Here is a 21,972-nt window from a genome sequence, read left to right on the forward strand (position 1 = left end):
GCTGGTCCGGATCATTTTTAAATTTCTAAGTTTATGTATTCTTGAACCACAAGCATCGTTTAAACATTGAAGCCCAGGACCACTCTAAATGTAGGCCTTCATTTTGAGTCTCCTGGGCTTTTGTTCTCCTTTCATTTAACCTGCGATCTCCAGAACAGAAAGTTTTACATCTTTTTGGGGTAACAGGTGGATTTTTCTAACGTCTTCCTACATTGACGGTATTGGCTATCACGGGGTCAGCTCATACATGATACGCCGCGATGTCCACATAACATGCCATTGTGTCCACAAATTACGCCATTGTGTCCACATAATATGCCGCGATGTCCACATAATACATTGTGGTGTCCACGTAATAAGCTGTGATGTTCACATAATAGGCCGTGATGTGCTCCTGTCATTACCTGGCGCGTCTGTTCATGCATTGAATCCTTCGCTCTGACAGCTCCCACTATCTCCACTCCAGACCCCCGGAGCACATTCTGTGTCTCTCCTGGAGTACGTTTTCAGTCCTCTTATTTCAGCCCCAATGCTCCCCCTGCCTTGGCAAAAGCAGGTGTGCACTGCCCTCTTGTCACTGGGGTAGACACAAGTCACACGAGGTGTGTTAGCACATTCTCTTTGTGAGCCCGGCTGTCCTCCACTTTGCAGAAACAGCGGTGTGTACGTCACTGTGCGGCCGGGGGCTCTTCCTGGGTATCGCACCCTGAACTGCGTCAGTGCTTCTCGTGACATCTTTGAGCAAGTACTGGATTCCTACCATGAGCCACAAAGCCTGGCCATGCTTTGTCCGTCACCAGCCTCTCCGGACAGATACCGCAGGTGCCGTCGCTGCCTGCGCTCTCTGTGCGGATCGGGGGTCCTGTAGGGTCCGGCCACCCAAACCCCTGCCGTCACGTCCTGCCTGCCCGGCCTACCTGTGCCTCAGAGTCTCTCAGATGCTGGAAAACCTATCACTTCTCAAAGGACACTGTCCCGCCTCCCCACATCCACACCCTGTGTCATCCTCTGCCTCATCGTGGCTAGAATGCTGGAGAAGGGCGGTGTGTGGCTTCCAGGTTTTGGTTACAAAAGGCTAAGTCTTCTGCCTCTGTGTCTGTCCCTCCCCACCTGCTCTGGAGAAAGCACTCGGGTGAGGGGTCCCACGGACAGACACCCCGGCGGGGCACTGATGTCTCTCACTGAGGCCCTGACAAGGCCTGTGGCTGGAGCCCCACGAGTTCCTCCCCTGTAACTCAGCCTGGAGATGACTTCCATCTTTGATCGCAGCCCGACGAGAGTCCTGTCTCCGGTGCGCTCCCGGATTCCTGACGCCCGAGAACTGGACAAAGCAGATGCTTACCGCTCCACACCATGAAATGTGGGGCGATGCAGTATTTTTTTTTTAAGGAGCCGACAAATTGATTCCCTACAAGTTTCACGTGACAGGCAGAGCCCCTCCTGAGGAAACCAAGACCGTGAGAAGTGGCCAAACCTAAACGCTTGTATATTGGGTTGAACAAGGAGAAGCGATGGTGGACGACTAACTGAACTACATGGGGAGGCTAAAGGATGATGAGGATTTTAAAACCAACGAAACCAACCAACCAAGATCTGTTCTCCTCTAGAATTCTCTCCATTTCTCCTCCTGTCCTTGAGGATAAGAATGTCACTCCCCTGGTGGCATAGGAAAGACATCCTCAGGGGGTGGGGGTTGCCTGTGCTTTCTGGAAGGGAGCCTTGGTCTTTTCTCCATATTATATACTGGAGCCAGACTGGGAAAGCCAGACCTGGCACTGAAGTCCACTCTGCTGTTGAGAGTCTTTCTGAGAGTTGAGTCCAGATGTAGAAAGAATCAGAGCCCAGAGGCTGAAATTGGGCCAGATCTTCGATGGTAATGGAATCCCTGGTGCCTCAGAATTCTTAATTATGTGAGTTTTCTGCTTTGCTTCTATTAATCTAAGTGTGTCGTTTGTCACTTGTAGCTAAAACAATCTGCAATAACACATCCTCCAAACTTAGCTGGAGCCTTCAGGGAGCTGCCTTTATACTCAGGTTTTCCCTGTCGTCCGGGATCCGCTCATTCGTTCACTCTGCCAGACCGATGGCTGGACACAATGTGTGTGTCAGTGAGTCTGGGGCACCCAGGAGACACGGTGCTTCTGGGTGCATGTGCCCCAGTGTTTCCGGATGGGGCTGGCTCAGTAAAGCGGGTTGTCCTCCGGATGTGGGTGGGCACCCTCCACTCCTCGGAGGAAGCAGAGGAAGGCGAGGTTCGCCCTGTTTTGCCGACCACTTGAGCGGAGACACCAGTCTGGCCTGCCTGGGCTGTTCCTGCTTCTCAGGCCACGAGCGCTCCTGGCCTGCAGCTCACACACAGCCCATCTCCGGGCTTGTGTGCCTCCACAGTCACAGGAGCCCATTCATTACAATAAGTCTTTTCCTGTATACAAGTCCCATCAGTTCCCTTTGTCTAGAGAGGCCACACTGATGTCCTAGTTATTCTTTAAGACTCAGTTGAGATTGGGGCTCCCGGGTGGCTCAGTCGGCTAAATCTCCGACTCTTCGTTTTGGCTCAGGTCACGATCGCGTGGTTCATGGGATAGAGCCCCGCATCGGGCTCTGTGCTGACAGTGCAGGGTCTGCTTGGGATTCTCTCTTGCTCTCTCTCTCTATGTGCCTTCCCCACTTGTAGGTGTGTGCTCTCTTTCTCTCTGTCTCTCTCAAAAATAAATAAACTTAAAAAAAAGACTCCGTCAAGATTGATTTGTTTATTTTTGTTTAAAGACTCTTCTGATCATTGCAAATCCACTGATACATCCACGTTGTTTGGACAAACCATTAGATGAATTTGGCTCTTAGAATAACCTATTTCTACGTATTTGACCTAGTGTCAAAAGAAATGGTGTATTAAAATAATAACCATTCATTCATTCATGACATAGTAGTTTCTAATTATGTGTCCCAAAGAAGGAAGTTCGTATTTGATGTAGTACTCAGGGAAATAATTATTCTTCTATATTGAATTATAACCATTTGTCACTGTAGCCTCATAAGCCACTAGTACTCACCAAAGAGAGGTGATACACTTGATTTGTGGACCTGTGATAGGTATACCAGTATTAAATGCCTTTTCTGATTTTTAGAATATCATCGTAATTAGTAATGAACTTTTTTTTTACCAGACATCTCTCTGAATGGCAGTCAAAATCATAGCTAACTTTATTTATCTTTTTATGAACACATTAAAAATAAAGATAGAATTTTCTCCTTTTATACAAACCTTACTGAAATAAACGCTTACTCAGAAGCTTGGGAAATAACCTGGCATCTTCTCCCAAATAAAACGCATATGCTTTGCTGCATGTGATAAGCACTTAGAAACAATAGACGAGTCAATTTATTTCATATTTCACACTGTAGTTTTTAAATATGTGCCAAATGCCGACAGTCGTGAAGAGCAGTGGGGCTCAATGATCCCAGGATGAAGAGAACCTCTCCCTAGCCGGTGACTGGGAACCAGCACAACCACATGGGGTGGACGCCCTCTTCCACGCCTATGTCTCCCGGGGAAACGCGAGAGAAAAGGGCGCAGCTCCTACCTCCCAGACTGTCATTATTTCCCTAAGTCCTCCAGGCCACTTCAGACAAAAGTACACTCTAACAAATGTCATTGGGTAAATAAAATATTTGAGACTTCTGGAAAATCTCCGGGTCTCTCTTCCAACTAAACTGACACCCCCATCCCTCCCATGAAGGTATGGTGGGGCTGCACTGATTCAGCAGAACTTTGGTGGCAAGATATTTATTAATTGTCTCAATGAGGAAAGGAAGAAAGCCAGAGAGCCAGGGAGCGGGGAGGGACGTTTAGAAGAAGAGAAAGCAGGCAAAATTCTGGGGAAAGTGCAAAATATCAGAATCACGTGTTATAAAATAAGCATTCTTTATATATTTGAATGAGAATAGTTAAGCGTTTCACAAAATCATTTGTTATTCTTCTGGGAAATCCATCAAGACCACATTTTCCAGGATTCTGTGATGTCACTTGGGGCCGTGTGTCTAACCTGTACCCACGGGATGTTAGTTGCAGTAGTCACCTCATCCGAAGGGAAGTCCAGACTCCTTGACATGCCCTAGCCTGGAGTCCTATGCTTCTTGCTCACTCTCCCTCTCGCTCTCCCTCTCTCTCTCTCTCTCTTCCTCTCGAGAGACATTGGTGTTGACCTCCTGATTGGTGTTGAACGCGGCGGCCACTGGGGACATGTTAAGGTAAAATAAGCCGTGTCTCTGAATCCTCAAGAAGAGGAGAAGGGCTTACAGCAGAGCAGGAACAGTATCTATTTTTGGGCTTCATGTGAGCAAAACATAAACATCTCTCTCTATTTTGAGACATTTAGGACTTGGCTTTTAGAAACAGCCCATGTTGCTTTGTCCAGTATGAGGAAGGTGGGCTGCTTTTTTGTATCCCGTCTGAAAATAAAAGGTCAGAAGCACTTAGGAGTTAAAGAGAAGAAACAGTCACAAGAGAAATTTTCTTTTTTTCTCCTTTTCTTTATTTTACTTATCTTTTTTATAGGACACATCGTAAAATTAAGCAAAGTCACACGAAACGAAAATTAAGGGGCGCCTGGGTGGCTCAGCCAGTTGAATGTCTGACTTCAGCTCAGGTCATGATCTCGCGGTTTGTGAGTTCGAGCCCCACGTGGGGCTCTGTGCTGACAGCTCCGAGCCTGGAGCCTGCTTCGGGTCCTGCGTCTCCTCTCTCTCCGCCCCTCCCCTGCTCACGCTCTGTCTCTCGAAAAGCAATTAAAGATTAAAAAGTTTTTAAGAGATGGAAATCAAACCATGCTTCTGCTTTTCTGTGAATCGTTTTTCTATCCCGGGTTGCCTGAATCATCTGTTTTCTCCAAGACCAAGTAAAACTGATCAGGAATAGGACTGACTTGCTAGCATACCGTGGAAAACAATCTTTTACTCTATCCTGAAATCACAGCAAATCTCATCAATATAGTAACTAGCAAAACCCATGGTCCAGCCAGGTTTTCTTACATCCTCAGTGTGGAAGTCAGAGGGAAGAGCATCTTGAAGCCGTAGGAACCTACCAGAGCCCTTTTCTGCAACCAGCAGTCTATTTCCTTCCAAAGCTGAAAAGCCAGTGCAATCAAGTGCGGACCCAGCTGGACATCTCACTCTTACTCTTTTGTTACAGGCAGTCGGAGGACCTGTAACAGAGGTCTCCATGTGGCACGTTAATGCGGCCCATTTGGGGGTTGCCACTGCTTTCCTTATGATGGAGAAATGGATGATGGAAGCGCAGGCAGTTCAACATACTTGCGTTCATTCATTCATTCGTTCACCCGTTCATTCATTGCCACCGAGCAAGCCCTGTGGTAGGCACTGGTGATTGGTGATCCAGCGGTGAATAAGACCAACAGGTTTTGTGGGACTCACCTTCACATGGGAAATCGGGCTTCTGACACCACCAGTCCTCACTCACGGGGTCAGAGCAAGCGCGGACGCGAGCTCTCCGGTGAGCGACCGTGATTTCCAAGTGCACGTCACAAAAGGCGTTTTGGCGTCTTTCTCAATGGGCCAACTTGATATTCTAGTCCCTCTGTGGTGTCCTAAGTGCAAGAATGGGAAGATAGACATTTTAATTAAAATACATTGTTTGCTGAGTTTGAAACTGCAAGAACTTATTTATTTATTCCTAACGTAGAAACTCTAGTCCCTGACAAAACTTGGCTCGGACGCTGGTTTGGTTAAGGGAATAGAGGGAGGTGGGCATACTTGAGAAGTTTCTAGATGGAGATACTCAGTTTGTGAGGCGCATCAGCCAGTAGGTTAGGCAGAAGATTATTTAAGTGGATCTGAGATCTCTACATTTTTATTTTTTTTTTTGTTTTTATCTGTGATAAAGGCAGATATGGTACACTAAAAATAACAATGAGCTTAGAACCGAAAGGTATAGAAACCAATGCTAACCCCAACGGAAATGGTCACATGACCCTCAGTATTCAAGTCTCCATTGCCTCGACTGTAAATAATGCTTCAAATTCTGTGCTAACGCACGACTCACACTGACCTGTGACATTTCATGCAAATCACGGCCATCCTGCGGGCAAGGTCATGTGGTTGTTGAGCATATGGCAGAGGTGGGTTTGATTCTTGGCTGCGCGGACGCCTGCTAATCACATCACTTCAAACAAGGGATTAAGTCTTCAGCATCTCTATTTCCTCGTCAGTGAAGTACCTATAATATTGCTCCCCTCCCCAGAAGTTTTGCGACTATTCTATGAAAGAAGCATGATCAGTACCTAAAACATTTTAACTCCTTGAGAAATATATGTAGGTTATTGTGACTTTTCACCACTTTGAATCATGAAACACAAATAAAGATTATGTGAAGAAAAGTACTTGAAAACCTCTGCATACTTTATAAATGTCACATATAATCATGTGGTCTGGTTCCAGAAAACGAGGGCACACTTGATTAAAACACCGTGTAAAGGGCTTCTGAAGTAGTATTCCCGTTTTCCGGAATCTTCCTCTTATTCTCCAGCTTCTGAGTCTCCAACACTGCCTTTGAGCATAGGATTGTTGAGTGTTTATCCAGTACTTATCGAAGTATTCATTGAAATAGGTTTTATTTTCTTTGCATTTGCGTATGGCGTTGGAGCCTGTTAGCTAAGTTTGCGGATTAAAGAAAAGGATGACTGTTTCTGTAAGCTGCAAGTGAACCTTAAAAGCTTCAATTATTACACATTTGCCACTATAATTGCTTTTATTTCGGAGACTAACATGGAAGATTACTCAAGATTAACTTTGCCAAACTCCTTGTGAATTCATAATGACAGGGGACAGTAACTGAATGTTCAATGCCTGGACACTCTTTAACTAGATGTCCTTAAAACCAGGGAGGTTTGGGTCTGAAAGCAGCTCTGAGGAGTGTCGTAGACTTTGCCCCTGGTGGAACCTGCCAGGAAGCTGAGGTAACAGACAGAGGTTGGTTTGCATCAGGACCTGATACCTGAATGAAATTCAGTTCCTTTCCCACTAAACTGCAGGACGCCTTGGATACCGCATATTCTTTGAGATCAGAATGCAGAAAAGATTTCGTGTAAAGAAAGTGAAGAATAATTCACAGAAATACAGGAAATTCTAAGCAGAACATAGGAATATAGTATGATTGAGCAAATGATCAATAATAGGTCTGGCTTTATTAACACAAATATAATTTTCTCTGCATTAAGTTACATTAGTCCCTTCTGCTTAGAGTTATCTCCCAAAATATTAGGATTACCAAATATTAGGATGAATTTCATGATGAAAACTAATATAATGCTTTAGGGAATACTAAGGACATTATTAGAAATTTGGGGTAAATATGGGCATCTGCGTGGCTCAGTTGGTTAAGGGTCTGACTTCGACTCAGGTCATGATCTCAAAGTTTGTAAGTTTGAGCCCCACAATCGGGCTCTGTGTTGACAGCTTGGAGCCTGGAGCTTGCTTCAGATTCTAGGTCTACCTCTCTCTGTCCCTCCCCTGCTCTCACTCTGTCTCTCTTTCTCTCTCTCAAGAATAAATAAGCCTTTAAAAAAAAGGAAATGTTGAGTAAATATATTTAATGATTTTATGAGTGACTGATCACTACTCATACAATTAGTGAAAGAAACATCGTCCTTCTACCTGGTAGAGTTCTTGGAACATGGTAGATAATAAATGATCGTTGAATGACCGACTATGTAAGTGAGTAAATGAACTAATGGATGACCTAAGGTAGTAACTTATTGAATAATGCTCTCTTAATCTGATGTGTGGAAAGTACTCTTGAAAATTAGATAGGAAGTCTCCAGGGAACCACTGTGTCTTCCAAATGTTAATTTCCCACGCATCCCTCTAGAGTGATTACCAGCAGGATTACCTTCAGTTTGGAGAAATGAATGTGGGAGGAAACAAGAAGGGGGGGGGGTAGATAGAAGGAGTAAGAGGGAGGTGCCAGTGCTCTCCTGCACACCTGTTCTGAGCATGCTCTTGTAGCTTGACTGGAACCGTGTGGCGTTGAGAACGGTAAAACAGCTGGGCAGATGGACAGATTCTCTCAGTGTTATGGTAGATTCATTCCCAGAAGAGAAATGATATGAGTGACCGGGAATTATATAATAGCTATATGACAATAGCTGCATGAGTTGTTCATGGTAGTTGTTACCACGTGATAAAGCTATAAAGATTCCATGTAATAAGTGAACAAAGTAAATTAGGCAAACAGGTTGTATTTCCTAATTCATCGTGTTTCTTCCCAGTCTCAATTTACTGTAGAGATCTGGAATGTAGTGGTTGATTGGGCCCCACATGTGCGTATGATTCTCCATTTACCTCATTTGCTGACTGGTTGTCCTTCAGGCTATGATCGCTGATGCCCCTGCCTGCCTCTCTCCTCCAGCCACTTATTAATCTCACAGGGATTTAGTTTCCTGCCGCACCTCGCTTGTTAAAGCTTGGGCAACTGAAATCTTCACAAGAATTTCATATAGATTGCAGGAGTCCAGAAAAGATCCACTTAAATCCTTACTTCCTGATATACCTTGGGGAGAAGTGGTTTCTTGTTTCACACACATTTATGCCAAATGTGCTATTTTGAAATAAGTTTGACAGGTCAAATTGCTCTCCATGTGAAGTCTTTTGACATCAGGAATATCAAAGAATTTCTCAAATGGCTATAGGCCTGTTTTGTCTTTACCCTTTATTTTCTAGGTTTCTCTTGGACACTTGGCGTTTGGGATAAAGGATCTCAGACCGTTAGTAAGTGAACAGTTATTCTTGCTTCTACATTCTCATTGCAGGTTTTACAAAAATGCAAATACACAAAGTCACCTCATATCTCACCTTTGAAGTGGTAAGGGTAGATCTTGTGTCTGTCTCAGACATTGGTGGCTTTCAAAGCCTCGCAGGATTTTGCTGTCCATTCCATTGCTGACTGGTGTATTTCAGAAATCTCTCAAAAATCTCCAGCACCACTGAGCTCGGCTCCTGCCATAGTTTAGTTGTTCTATTGAGAGTATCCTGTTAGATTCATGAAAATGAACAAAGTTAAAGCTAAAAATAAACACACATTGAATAATTGTATTGATGTTTTCATTTTTATTTATTTTTTTAAAAAATTTTTTTAACGTTTATTTATTTTTGAGACAGAGAGAGAGCATGAACGGGGGAGGGTCAGAGAGAGAGGGAGACACAGAATCTGAAACAGGCTCCAGGCTCTGAGCAGTCAGCACAGAGCCCGATGTGGGGCTCGAACTCACGGACCGTGAGATCATGACCTGAGCCGAAGTTGGCCACCCAACCGACTGAGCCACCCAGGCGCCCCATGATGTTTTCATTTTTAATGGATCATTCTATTTTTATACTTTAAAATTATTTTTGTATCATAAAGATAGATTTTCTAAAGTTGATTTAATCAGAATTTTAGTTTTGCCCCTCCCTAATTATTAGGGAAAGTAAAATAACCATTTTAGTGATTGCTATTTTCCTAGTGCTGGATAAAGTGTCTAACACACAGTAGGGGCTCAATAAATATCGGTAGAATGGATAAACTGTAACAAAACTTGGAAATATTTATGTCACATGTCTGAGAATAAAACTATTGAATTATACTTCTTAGAAGGGAAGTAAAGATCCAAATACGCATCAGGCCTAGTTTCTAACCTGACAGTTTTCACATGTAATGGGGTAGATTGGATACCCAAGACTTACTATAATGCAAAATGGCCAGTACTAAATAAAATGTACCAAAAATTATTATTAAACACAGGTGCCGATGCTGTTCGGCCAGCACTGTTGCCATGGACAATTTATTCAACCTCTTGAACCCAGTGTTATTATCTGTGAATTGTAGTTAACATCTGTTTATATTGCATGAGTACTAAATGAGTTGATGAAGGTGACGTCCCTACTATAATGCTTGGCTCAGAGTAGGCAATCCATGCAGATTTGAGATACAATAGAAAATACGATAATGTATTCAACAAATGTGCTTTGAAAACTTACTAGGGCATCATACTGATAACTATCTCAAATTTCAAAAGGGGGAAAAAGGCATGATTTTTGCAACTGAGCATCTCACATCCCTGTGCTTTTATAAATGCTGCGTGCCGTAAATAGGTTCCTGTGCCAAGCTCTTTGCTTGGGGCTGGAAATGGTATGAAAATATAGTCAACCGTGGTGTGTGTGTGTGTGTGTGTGTGTGAGAGAGAGAGAGAGAGAGAGAGAGACAGAGAGACAGAGAGACAGAGAGACAGAGAGACAGAGGGAGAGAGATGGAGAAGTAGCATTCCGGGAAGGTGAGGAACCAGGTCTTGCAAAAGTCCTGAGTCACGGAAGCCTGGCGTGGATGAGGAAGCAGGAGATCCAAGTGGCCACCTTCCTGGAGGTAAGAGAGATGGTGTGAGGTGAGGTGGCACAGTTAGGGCAATTTATACAGAACTTTTGATAATTTGTATCTCTCTCTCTCTCTGTCTCTCTGTCTCTCTCTCTGTCTCTCTCTCTATCAAAACACGTAACCATCAAACAGTTTAAGTAAGATTGGGGAGATATACATAGTGTGGGCCACGCTGATTATTTTGTTTAAAAATTATTCATTTGAGACGCCCAGTGTTAGCTCCAACATGTAAAGGGACTAGAGGTTGTCAGTCCTACCCTTACCACCAGAAAGAAGCTGGGAGATTTTAAAATCAGTGCCTTTTCTGGGACCCGTTAGAGAGGTAAGGTTGCAGGGCAAACGACTGTGCTGTAACGGGTGATGGAGCAGACGTCTGCCCGCTGGGAGCAGAAGCCACAGGCGCCATAACTGGAAGCAGGAAACGGGTCATAAATGTGAGGAGTTGCCGGAGGTGTGTGTGGACTACGGAGAGAATGGGGAATTCCTGGGAGCCCAGCATTAGGGACCACACTTTCCTGGGCTTTTCCTCCAGGAACCCCTGGATGGTGTCAAGGGGAAGAGTCAAGAAAAGTCCTTCAGGGCTTCAGCAGGGGAGGAAAGATTGCCAATTTACACACACTCCCAGAGTGTTTTCCAGGACAAAGGCATATTCTCCGAGGGAGAGGCTTTATCCTCCAGGGGAAAGAGGAGAGTTTAGAAACACTTGTGAATTTGGTAGCCCATGGACAGCAGCTGAGGCAATGACCAGAACTGGGTCCTATGGTCATGGAATGCTCCCACTCCGCCTCACTTTGCCACCCACAAACAGGACGTCAGAGCAAACACGTTCATCTCAGCTGAAAGAGCTGCGAAGTACAGACGTCATGTGAGGAAGAGGGCTTCGGGGAATCCCAACAGCAACAGAGACAAAACAAGAACAAAGGAGAAACCCAAGTCTCTGAAGGCTACACCTGCAGCAAACACAAACAAAACTCACAGCCGGATGAACCCCAACCTCACACCCTTAACCCCAAGTTCCTTTGCTCAGTACGCCATGCCTGGCTTTTAACGATAGCAATGAAAAGAGTCAAAGTGTGACAAAAGGAAGAAAAACAGCCTGAAGAGACAAAGGAGGCACCAGAGCCAGACTCATCTATGGTTTTAATGGAAAAAGTAGACACCATGGAAAAAAAGGTGTATAACATAAAGAGAAATGGATACTGTGATAGAATCAGAATAAAATTTTAGAAATCTAAACCAGTGTAACAGAAATGGAGTGGGCCTGGGGCGCCTGGGTGGGTCAGTGGGTTAAGCGTCTGACTTTAATTTCAGCTCAGGTCATGATCTCACAGTTCATAGGTTCAAGCCTCCCATTGGACTCCGCACTGACAGCATGGAGCCTGCTTGGCATTCTCTCTCTCTGCCCCTCCCCTGCTTGTGCTCTTTCTCACTCCCTGGCTCTCTCCCTCTCAAAATAAATCAATAAACTTAAAAAAAAAAGAAAGAAAAAAGAAAGAAATGGAGTATGCCTTTGATGGGCTTATCATCACTAGATCAGAAATAACTGAGGAAATAATTAGTGACATGGAAAATATGCCAATAGAAACTTCCCAAACTAAAAGTTAATGAGAAATAATAATGAAAAAAAAAAGAGTCCACCCTCCTTCCAATAAGTGATGGGACAAAAAGGCAGGAAAGAAGATGTGCCAAACTAAATAGCACTACCAATCAACTCAAAATAATCGGCATTTTTAGAAAACACATATTCTTCTCCAGTTCATGGAACATTGTCCAATGTAAACCACATTTTGGGCAATGAAACATAACGAGGAATTTAAGAGACTAGAAATCATACAAAGTATGTCTTCAGACCATAATGAGATTAAAGTAGAAATCAGTAACAGAAAGATAGCAGGAAAATACTCCCAAGTTTCTGGAGATTTAAAAGCACCCTTCTAGATAACACGAAGATCAAAAAAGATGTTACTAAAAATATTTTAAAATATTTTCTTATTTCCCTTAATTAAAGTAAAAATAGAACTTGGCAGAACTTGTGGTATGCAGCACAAGCAGCATATATTGTAAAAGATAAAATTAACAATCGAAGCCTCCACACTAGGGAGCTAGGGGAAGAAGAGTGCATTAAGCCTAATAAGCAAGAAGAAGAGAAATAATAAAAATTAAATCAGAAAGCAATGAACTTGACAGCAGGAAAAAATAGAATCAGTGAAATAAAAGCTAATCATTTGGAAATATCAGTAAAAATGGTAAACATCCAGCCGGACTGGTGAGAGAAAGAGAGAGAGAAGACACACGTTTCCAACATCAAAAATCTAACAGGAGTCATCACTGCCAACTCCAAGGACAACAAAAAGAATAATGAAAGAATAATAGCAACAACCCTATACTACAAATTTGACAACTTCAATGAAATGGAAAATTTTCTTGAAAGACACAAACTACTAAAACTCAGACAAGGAGAAACAGATAACCTGAATAGCCCTATATTTATTTTTTAAATGCGTTATTAACAGCCTTCTAAAAGGAAACATCGGTCTGGATGGTTTTACAAGTGAATTCTTCCAAATTTTTAAGTAAGAAATGGTACCAAGCAAGCAGGGGAGAGGGCCAGAGGGAGAATGAGAGAGATTCGTAAGCAGGTTCCACATTCTGTGCAGAGCCCAGCACGGGGTTTGATCCCATGACCCTGGGATCATGACCGGAGCCAAAGTCAAGAGTCAGTTGTCACCCAGGCACCCCTTTCCTGTTTTAGATTTTACACACATTATTGGACAACTATTTTCCAACTCTGTTCTAACTCCTGCTCATCATTCAGGACTTTTAATAGAGCACCTTCACTGAAATGAGAAGTCTAAACTAGGTCTCACTGTTATCCTAATTCACTACACCTTTTACCTGTCCTCCAAAGCGCTTATCACATTTTAAATTAGTGCATATAAGGCAGTTTTAAAAAGTTTCCAAAATCTTTGGCACTCCTCCTATTGAGAAGGTGGTTGTCCGTTCCCTTCCCTTGAATTCAGGTCAACGCTAGGGATTCACTTGTAAGCAATAGAACGGATCTGATGTGATGCAAGGTTTACTTTGAAGACAGAAAAGCCCTAGAGGATAATGCAGACACCATCTGACTCTACATGGATGTTAGCTCTGGGAAAAGCCAAGCACCATGTACGAAGTCTGTTTTGAGAAAGTCCTGCTTACAGAGGCCACCTGTAGGAACTCTAGTCAACAGCTGAGCTGAGTTCCCTGCTGCCAGCCATGGGGCTGCGTCATCTTGGAGGTCCAGCCCAAAAAAACATGGATGGCTGCATCCCAGGCCAACACCTGACCATAACTGCATATGAGACCCCAAGAAAGACCTGCTCGTTCACTCTCCCTAGAACCGTGACCCACAACATAAAACGCTTACGCTAAGTTTGGGGGTAATGTGTTATGCAGCAAGAAAGTAACCAAAATAATAGGTACGTAGTGACTATGTTTGATATCTTGTCCTCTGTGGTGCAGTATATATGTATGTGGAGAATCACTATGCCTGCCTGTTCAACGCCATGCCCCCAGTACAGAGGATGGAGCACTTAATATATTAATGTTGAAAGAATGATGCTGATATGTAATAGCTTCACAAAACATTTAAAATGTTTATTATTATAACCCTGCATTAAAATATTTATTATTGTAAAATGTTATATAATGCACTCAATATCGATCCTTTTATGAATATGCTAAAAACGTCTTCAGAGTTTTAATATACAGTACCCATGTGTGTAACACACACATTTGATTCCCAGAATATATTTAAACTGTATCACGGTGGATTTTATTCTTTCAAATAACTTCAACTACAATCCAGCTTCATACGTTGCTGGTTAGATTGTACAATGGTGTAACCACTCTGGAAAGAAGTTTAGCAGTTTTTAAATTTTAAAAATAATTTTCTAATTTACCATATGACGAATTTTTACTCCAAGATGTCCAGGATAAATGAAAACACATGTATACGTAAATATATAAACATATATACATATATATACGTGTATATATACACGTATATATATACATATATATACACACACATATATATATACACGCACACGTGCACACACACACACATATACAGGATGTTTGTAGCAGAATTATTTATAATAGCAAAAAGCAGAGGTAGCCCACAAGCCCATCAACTTCTGAATGGATAAACAAATTGTGGTATATCCATACAATGGAAAACTATTTGGAAGAAAAAAAAAAAGAATACTGATGTATGTTTTAATGTGGATGAATTCCAAACTAAATGAAATGACCCAGAGACAAACACTACAAATTATGTGCTTCCATGTATATGAAATATCCATAAAAAGCAAATCTGTACAGACGGAACGTAGATTCATGGTTGTCTACAGCTTGGGAGTGATTACAAATGGGCAAGAGTACTCTTTGTGGGGGTCATAAAAATGTTTTAAAATTTGTAGCAATGCTTGTACAACTCTGGATTTTTACCAAAAAAAAAAAAAATCATTGAATTTCAAGTAAGATGAATGAATTTTATGGTGTATAAATCATCCCGTAGAGCAAAGAAAATGTAGCATATTACAGCACCAAACCATTGTCTCGTTTTTGAACACAATATTACAGGGGTCAGGTACTCCTAGTTTCAATGAAGAAGAGGAGTTGCTAGAATTATCTGGGAATTTTCAGAAACATACTTCTGAATGTGATTTACCACATGGACAAATTCAAAAAAACTTTTTTTTTGGGGGGGGGGGTAAATATACATAATGTTGTAAAACAGCCAGGTAAGTACAAAAGAAAGAACTAAACAAAGGGAGAAGGACAAAATGGAATGAGTTAACAGAAAAATGGAAGCAATTTGTAGCCTATGGGGAGCAAAGGAAACTTAGAAAAATCAATATCTCAAATGGTGCACCGGCTACAGGAATAGCATGAGTTTACTGTTCTATCAACTCTCTTTCAACATACTTTCAAAATCCTGTGGTGAAAAACACATTAAGAAAGTGTAATTCACCAATGTAGAAAAAAAGACACCTGAGTACATCTTGAGGCAAGAGAAAACAAGAAAATTGATCAGGGAATGAGACCTTGTCTATGTGATAAATCAGAGAGACTGGTATCTATCTCCAGTAACCACTGAAAATTAACATAAATATGTTAATGAATTCAACTGATGAAGTTACTTCTCTGTTGTAAAACATGGTGTCCCTTTGGGACACATGTTGTGGTACTGAGCAGCAAGATGAGTGTAGAAGACAGTAATAAAACAGCCGTAATTAGAAATTTTATTCTAAAATTCTAAAAAATTTAATTTTGAATATAACCTAACTCATAAGTAGTTTTATACACCTACTGTAAAGAGTGCTAAATTCACACTACAAATTATGACTTAAACAGAGAAAAAAAAAAAAGAACAGATTTCCTGAGGTGTTTTTGTCATATAATGCTACAAGATTGGTCACATTAAAAAAAATTTTTTTTTGAAATGAAATAATGAACCACCTCTTTGGGAGAGAACATCACTGAGCAATGATCTTTTATGAATAGTGATCTTTTCATGTGTGGTGAGAGCTTTAAAACTTGCAGCTCATTTGGATGAAAATAGGGCTCTTCTTTATTAAACTTTATATTGGTCTGCAATTAATGCCTCTTGATTTCTCTGGATCACCATTAAATCATATATAATGTTCCAGGGACACAAGGATATAGTCATGGGTGTTGAGTTTTTGAATTACACCAAATGGACTAATGTTTGAATTTCCAGGAATTACTGAATAATTCTTCCTTCAACATTGATGGAACCTTCTTGTTTCTATCATGTGTCTTATTTGAAAACAACCACTCACTTCCTGCTTCTGAACTACCTTGTGATGAGATCCAGAGCTAAACAGAATACCAGAATAGCAAAAGGAAAAATAAGGCCTTTTAATAATTAAATGCAATTTAACATATGGCATGAGATCAGGGGTGTCCAGACCAAAGTTTTCAGAGTCCATTCCCCTTGCAAATGGATTAAAATACATAGGAATTTAACCCAATATTCAGACATTTTGTATTGACTTACTTTTATAATTAATCTATGGTTTTAAAAGTTGAGTTTGGTAGTCTGAGTACTTGATAAGTAAAATGTCACTTAATTGATGTCCTAAAGTTTTTTTAATGTAACCAATTTTCCATTCAATCTTTCAGAAATAGTTTTCTCAAGTCAGACTGAATATGTGAAAATAATGTCATTCCAATTATTTTCAAATGTTTGCCCAATTTCTATGTTTTTATATATTATATTCTCAATCCTTCAATTTGCATTCTACTCTGCAATTTCTCATTTGTATTTCTTCTTTTGTCCTTAAATGACATTTTCTAAAGTCGAGAACAGTGTCCAAATTAGGACCCGAATGCCAAATTATTGGAAAGATTATTCTCTTACTCCCGCTCATGTAGCTTTTGCTGACTGACACTGAAAATGGCCTTATTTATCCCCGTAGAATTTAGTGTTTGTGTGCTTAAATCTGAATTGTCTTCTCAGCACTTGAGAAGTTTTTTCTTCTATAATAACGGAAAAAAATAATTCTCAATTACAAATTTTGATGTTCTTCAACATGGGGAAACCCTTATTAACCAGGGCCCCTGGTTGAGAATTGCCCACTGTTGGCATTTTGTGACCAGTAACACCCATGGTGTCAGTGTTGGAGGGAGAATGACATCTGCTAACTCACATAAAGCAACTACAGCAAAAATTAATGAGTCAATGAATTAATTTTATTTTTTATCCAGTTTCTCCAGCTACCAACCAACTTCCTCCAGTGTCTTGTAAAAACCGAGGATCAAACTATTTCAAGCCATGCAGTGTAAACACGGGAAACAATTTTGAAAGATAGTAAGAGTAAAGACTGACCACATAAGAGCCTAAAGAAAAATTCTCAAGTAGACTTCTCATTGAGGACTCTCTACCTTTTAAATGTGTAGTATTTTTGATATCCTTCAAGTCAATTAAGAGACAAAACCCCCACATATTTCAAGGGTATCCTATTTCTTGTATTGTGACAAAATAGTCTCAAAAACTTCTTCCTGGAACATCAATTTTATATGCCAGTTAAAAAAACAAATCCAGGTATTCAAAATAGCAAGTTACCATTAGGTAAACATTTTTGTTTCCTCGTCTCACAAATGAATCTGAAGTTATTTGAGAAATGAGAAGAGCGTGCATTATTTTGTGCCCAAGTTTTTGCCGTCCAGACTGTCATGGCACTCTGACGTGGAATCTAAGGGACCATCCTCAACCCCAGGGATTGGAAACTAGGTGAATGTAAGTCATGTCCTTCCCAGTGCGTTAGAGAAATGGTTGAATGTGGTAGAGACACCAACAAACTCGCTTTTTCCTGTAACTTCTCAAAAGCTGCACAATGCATTAATGCCTGTGAATAAATACTCTCAATGAGTATCTGGTTGGTATTAACAAGAGAACATTTTATAGGAGAACTTGCATACGTGTTGAGGCACAATAGCCGTTCTCTCTAATCTTTATGAGTCACGTAACAAATGACGATTCTTTCACTGAAATTGGAAAGAAGAATCTAGTCGCGTGCTGCCATGGATTTGGAAAGTGATCAGTGGCGACGAGATCAGTGTGAAAATGTTTAAATGTGCTTTACGTTCCTGTGATGGACAGTGACGTGTCCACCAAAACCTAGTTCATTTCCCCACACACACTCTGTGAGGCCATATTTTATCATTTCCTTTGCACCGAAATGAGGCAATTTCCCGTGTCCTGGCCAAAAGAACGTGCAAATGGCTATCTCTGTCTGTGTCAGGCCCAGTGCTGGATATGGGGGTGTCTCCTTACCTTCTGGGATGACGGGGAGGACGCTGAGGACCCGGAGAACATAGGCCTCATGAGGGAGGAGTGCGAGTCCCTTCAGAGGCAGACGCAAGGCCGCTCGACCAGAACGCCTGCGCTGGCTGAGACATGAATGACTAACAAGCTGTCACTTCCCGAAGCTGTTGGTAAGTCGAGACGTATTTCCAGCAGCAGGTGATAACTCAGCTGATAGAGAAATGAGTTTTTTAGAGTAGGGCGCCGCCATGAGAAGCCAGACAGTGTTAGACGTTGCTTAGGAACTGGGTCTGTGGCAATGAGGAAGCAGGCCTGAAGGCTAGAGATCCACATTCTAAAGTGCCAACTAGTCAGTGAAATGTCATCTGCAGGCACCTGGAAGGCAGGGCGCGGGCCCGTGAGGCAGGTGGCCCAGGACAGCGTAGGAAAGAACAAGCATGTCTGTGTGGTTTCGACGCTAGTGACTTCCTCCCGCAAGGCATGACCGTAGAGAAGTGAACTCAGGCAGAAACGGGTCGCCTTTCAAAACCAGATTAAAGAGAACATCGGCTAGAGAGCAAGACCTTTTAACAAATAGAAAATTGTTGTCACGTTCCCCCACTCATGCTAACATTCTCCCTCTACTCCACAATTATTTAAATACTTCCGTTTGCACGATATCCTGTAATTTGGCAATATTAACGTTACGTGTGTATTAAAAATGAGTTAATAGACACCAGGATTTGGCACATAGTAGCTCCTTAACTAGAGAGCAAGCATATTGTTTGTATTACTTTTTTCAAGTGCCGCCAAGCACACAGAAGACTGTCCAAATAGTAGACACTCAGACAATTATTGGGGAAAAGACAGTCACTCCAATAAATGATGTGGGGAAACCTAGATGGCCACATGCAAAAGCATGACACTGAACTAATTTTCTTATACCACACACAAAAAATAAACTAAAAATGGATTAAGGACCTAAATATGAGGCCTGAAATCATAAACCTCTTGAAAGAGAACAGAGGCAGTGATCTCTTGGACATCAGCCCTAACACCATATTTGTGGATATGTCTCATCAGGCAAGGGAAATAAAAGCAAAAGCAAACTATTGGGACTGCATCAAAACAAAAAGCTTCTGCACAGTGAAGGAAACAACAAAATAAAAAGGCAACCTGCAGAATGGGAAAAGATACTGCAAATGACATATCCAAAAGAAGATTAATATCCAAAATATGTAAAGGACTTATGAAACTCAATGCCCTAAAACAAATGACCCAATTAAAAATGGGCAGAAAACCTACAGATGGCCAACGGCATGCTGAAACATGTTCAGTCAGCATCACTCATCATCAGGGAAATTCAAATCAAAACCACAAGGAGATATGGCTTCACACCTGTCATAATGGCTAAAATCAACAACACAAGAAATAAAAAGTGTTGGTGCGGATATGGAGGAAAAGGAACCCTCGTGCCCTGTTGGTGGGACTACAAACCGGTGCAGCCTCTGTGGAAAGCAGTATGGAGGTTCCTTAAAAAAATTTGAAATAGAACTACCCTATCATCCAGTAATTCCAGTATTTACCCCAAGAAGATGAAGATACTAATTCGGGAAGATACATGCACCCCTGTGTCTATTTCAGCATTACAACAGCAAAGATATAGAAGCAACCCGAGTGTCACAAACAGGTGAATGGAAAAGAAGAGGAGATATATTTACAATGGAATATGACTCAGCTGTAAAAAAAGAATGAAATCTTGCCATGCATGGCAACATGGATGGACCTAGAGGGTATGATGCTAAGTGAAATAAGTCAGACAGAGGAAGACAAATACCAAATGATTTCTCTTACCCGTGGAATCTAAAACACAAAACAAAGAAATGGACTCACAAATACAGGGGACAAAGTAGTGGTTGCCAGAGGCGAGGGAGTGGGGGATTGGCAAAATAGATGAAGGAGATTAAGGGGCAGGGACTTTCAGTTATAAAATAAGTGAGTCACGGAGGTGGAGAGTTCAGCACAGGGCACGTGGTCAGTAGTAGTGTAATAACCTTGTGTGGTGACGGACGGTGACCACGCTTTCGGTGAGCACTGAGTGACGTATAGAACTGTTCGATCAGTACATTGTACACCCGAAACGAATATACACTGTAAGTCAATTATACTTCAGTAGTTAAAAAAATGAAAGACAGATGTCGAATACGTTTACATGCTCACATGTAAGTTTTAAATGTATTATATTTTAAATATATTACATTTAAAACAGGTTAATTAAGGACAACTCAAGGCTTAAGCTTATATCCTGATAGTGTCGCGTACACACACGTAAGGGGAAAGAGAGGTCATACGTACAGGTAAGTCCTGGAAATGCGAAGAAATGATATATGTTTACACAGGTTCACGTATGTACAGGTTCCTGTGTGTGCAAAATCACAGCTGGCAGTCACGTGTTGACCTTTAGCTGGAGATCGTCAGGGACATCTATGTAGGAAATGAGGAGAGTTTATCAGGTCCTTATGGGGACCATGAGAAACAGGGCCTCCTCGGGGACAGGGTGTTAGGAGGTCTGGGCGGCCGCTGGGTGATTTGGGAGAGGGTTCAGCTTTGCCTTGAGTGCCATGGGACAGCAAGGTCGTTCTGTGATCCCGCATCTCAACAATGTTTGTGGTAGATGGTGGGGAAATGGATCAGGCCTAAAGCAACAATTGGTAGAGAAGCAACAGTAAGTCACATTGTAATGCAAAGAGGAAAACTTGCTCATTTGGGGGTTTGGACAGACTTCTTACTTATTGTCTATGCTCACATATGATTAATAGGCCTGCTCTTGTTTGGGTCCATGTCCATTGTGATTTGGAGGGAACGTGGCTGACGGTGGTGATCTTTGAAATTGTTTACGGGCAACGAGAGAAAACCATGGCTTCCCTCTTAGGGCCTGGCTTGCTGTTACGGAGCTCTGTTTCCTTTCCCAGTCACGTGATTGCAATGAGAAATGATGATTGGGTAGGAAAACTGCAAATATAAAACATAAACAGAAATGTATTTCTATATATGATACAAATACAATACTTTAAAAATGCAAATGTAAAAATCATAAAACCATTCTCATTTTCCAAGAAGGTGGGAAAACATATATTTGTTTCCCTCAGGAGCGGAGATAGGGATTCTAACACCAGAAAGTTTAGATCTCAATACATTCTAGCCCACCTTTTACTCCAAAACAATCCTGTGTGGTCAGAATGACTTTTTTTTTTTCTTTTCTTTTTTTTTTTACAATAAGTTAACAAAGCCAGTGGAAATTCCCAGAAGACAAATATGTTTCTCTTCTTTATTTTTAAGTTTTAAATTTCATACTGGTCAGTGTAATCTTCTGAACAAAGTAACCAGAGTTCGATATAGGTAAGCTTACTTGCTTTCCCTTTCCTTGCAATGTAAATTAGTGCTTCAACCTTAAAAAAAAAAAAAAAAAAAAAAATAAAGAGTATGGCAAATGCGGACTGATGTGTGAAGATAGGTATATTTAAAATAAGCAAGGCAAAATTTCATTAAAAACCTAACACATATTAAGCAGGGTTTTCACATCAGTGGTGCATTTCAGCTTGAGTCTATGTCAAAGTGAGGGACAGACAATACCGTCATGACTTTCTGAGGAACTAGGTCCTCTTGTGAGGCATATACTGATATGCACTGAAGGAAGAGTTTTAAAGCATAATACAGATTTGTCTCAGGGAGGCCAAGA

The 21,972-nt window shown here is 41.5% G+C and overlaps 1 long non-coding RNA gene across 1 annotated transcript; it reads right to left on the reverse strand.

Annotated features, from left to right (window-relative positions):
• Positions 1–10,298: 10,298 nt before the first annotated feature.
• On the reverse strand, positions 10,299–20,703 carry LOC122202215. The gene is made up of 3 exons (XR_006194528.1): positions 20,589–20,703; positions 18,264–18,464; positions 10,299–10,402 (listed from the first exon to the last, which is right to left on the reverse strand). It is a non-coding gene; the product is annotated as an uncharacterized LOC122202215 (long non-coding RNA).
• Between the last annotated feature and the right edge of the window lie 1,269 nt (positions 20,704–21,972).

The sequence above is a fragment of the Panthera leo genome, chromosome D2 (assembly GCF_018350215.1).
Source record: "Panthera leo isolate Ple1 chromosome D2, P.leo_Ple1_pat1.1, whole genome shotgun sequence".
Classification (NCBI taxonomy): domain Eukaryota; kingdom Metazoa; phylum Chordata; class Mammalia; order Carnivora; family Felidae; genus Panthera; species Panthera leo.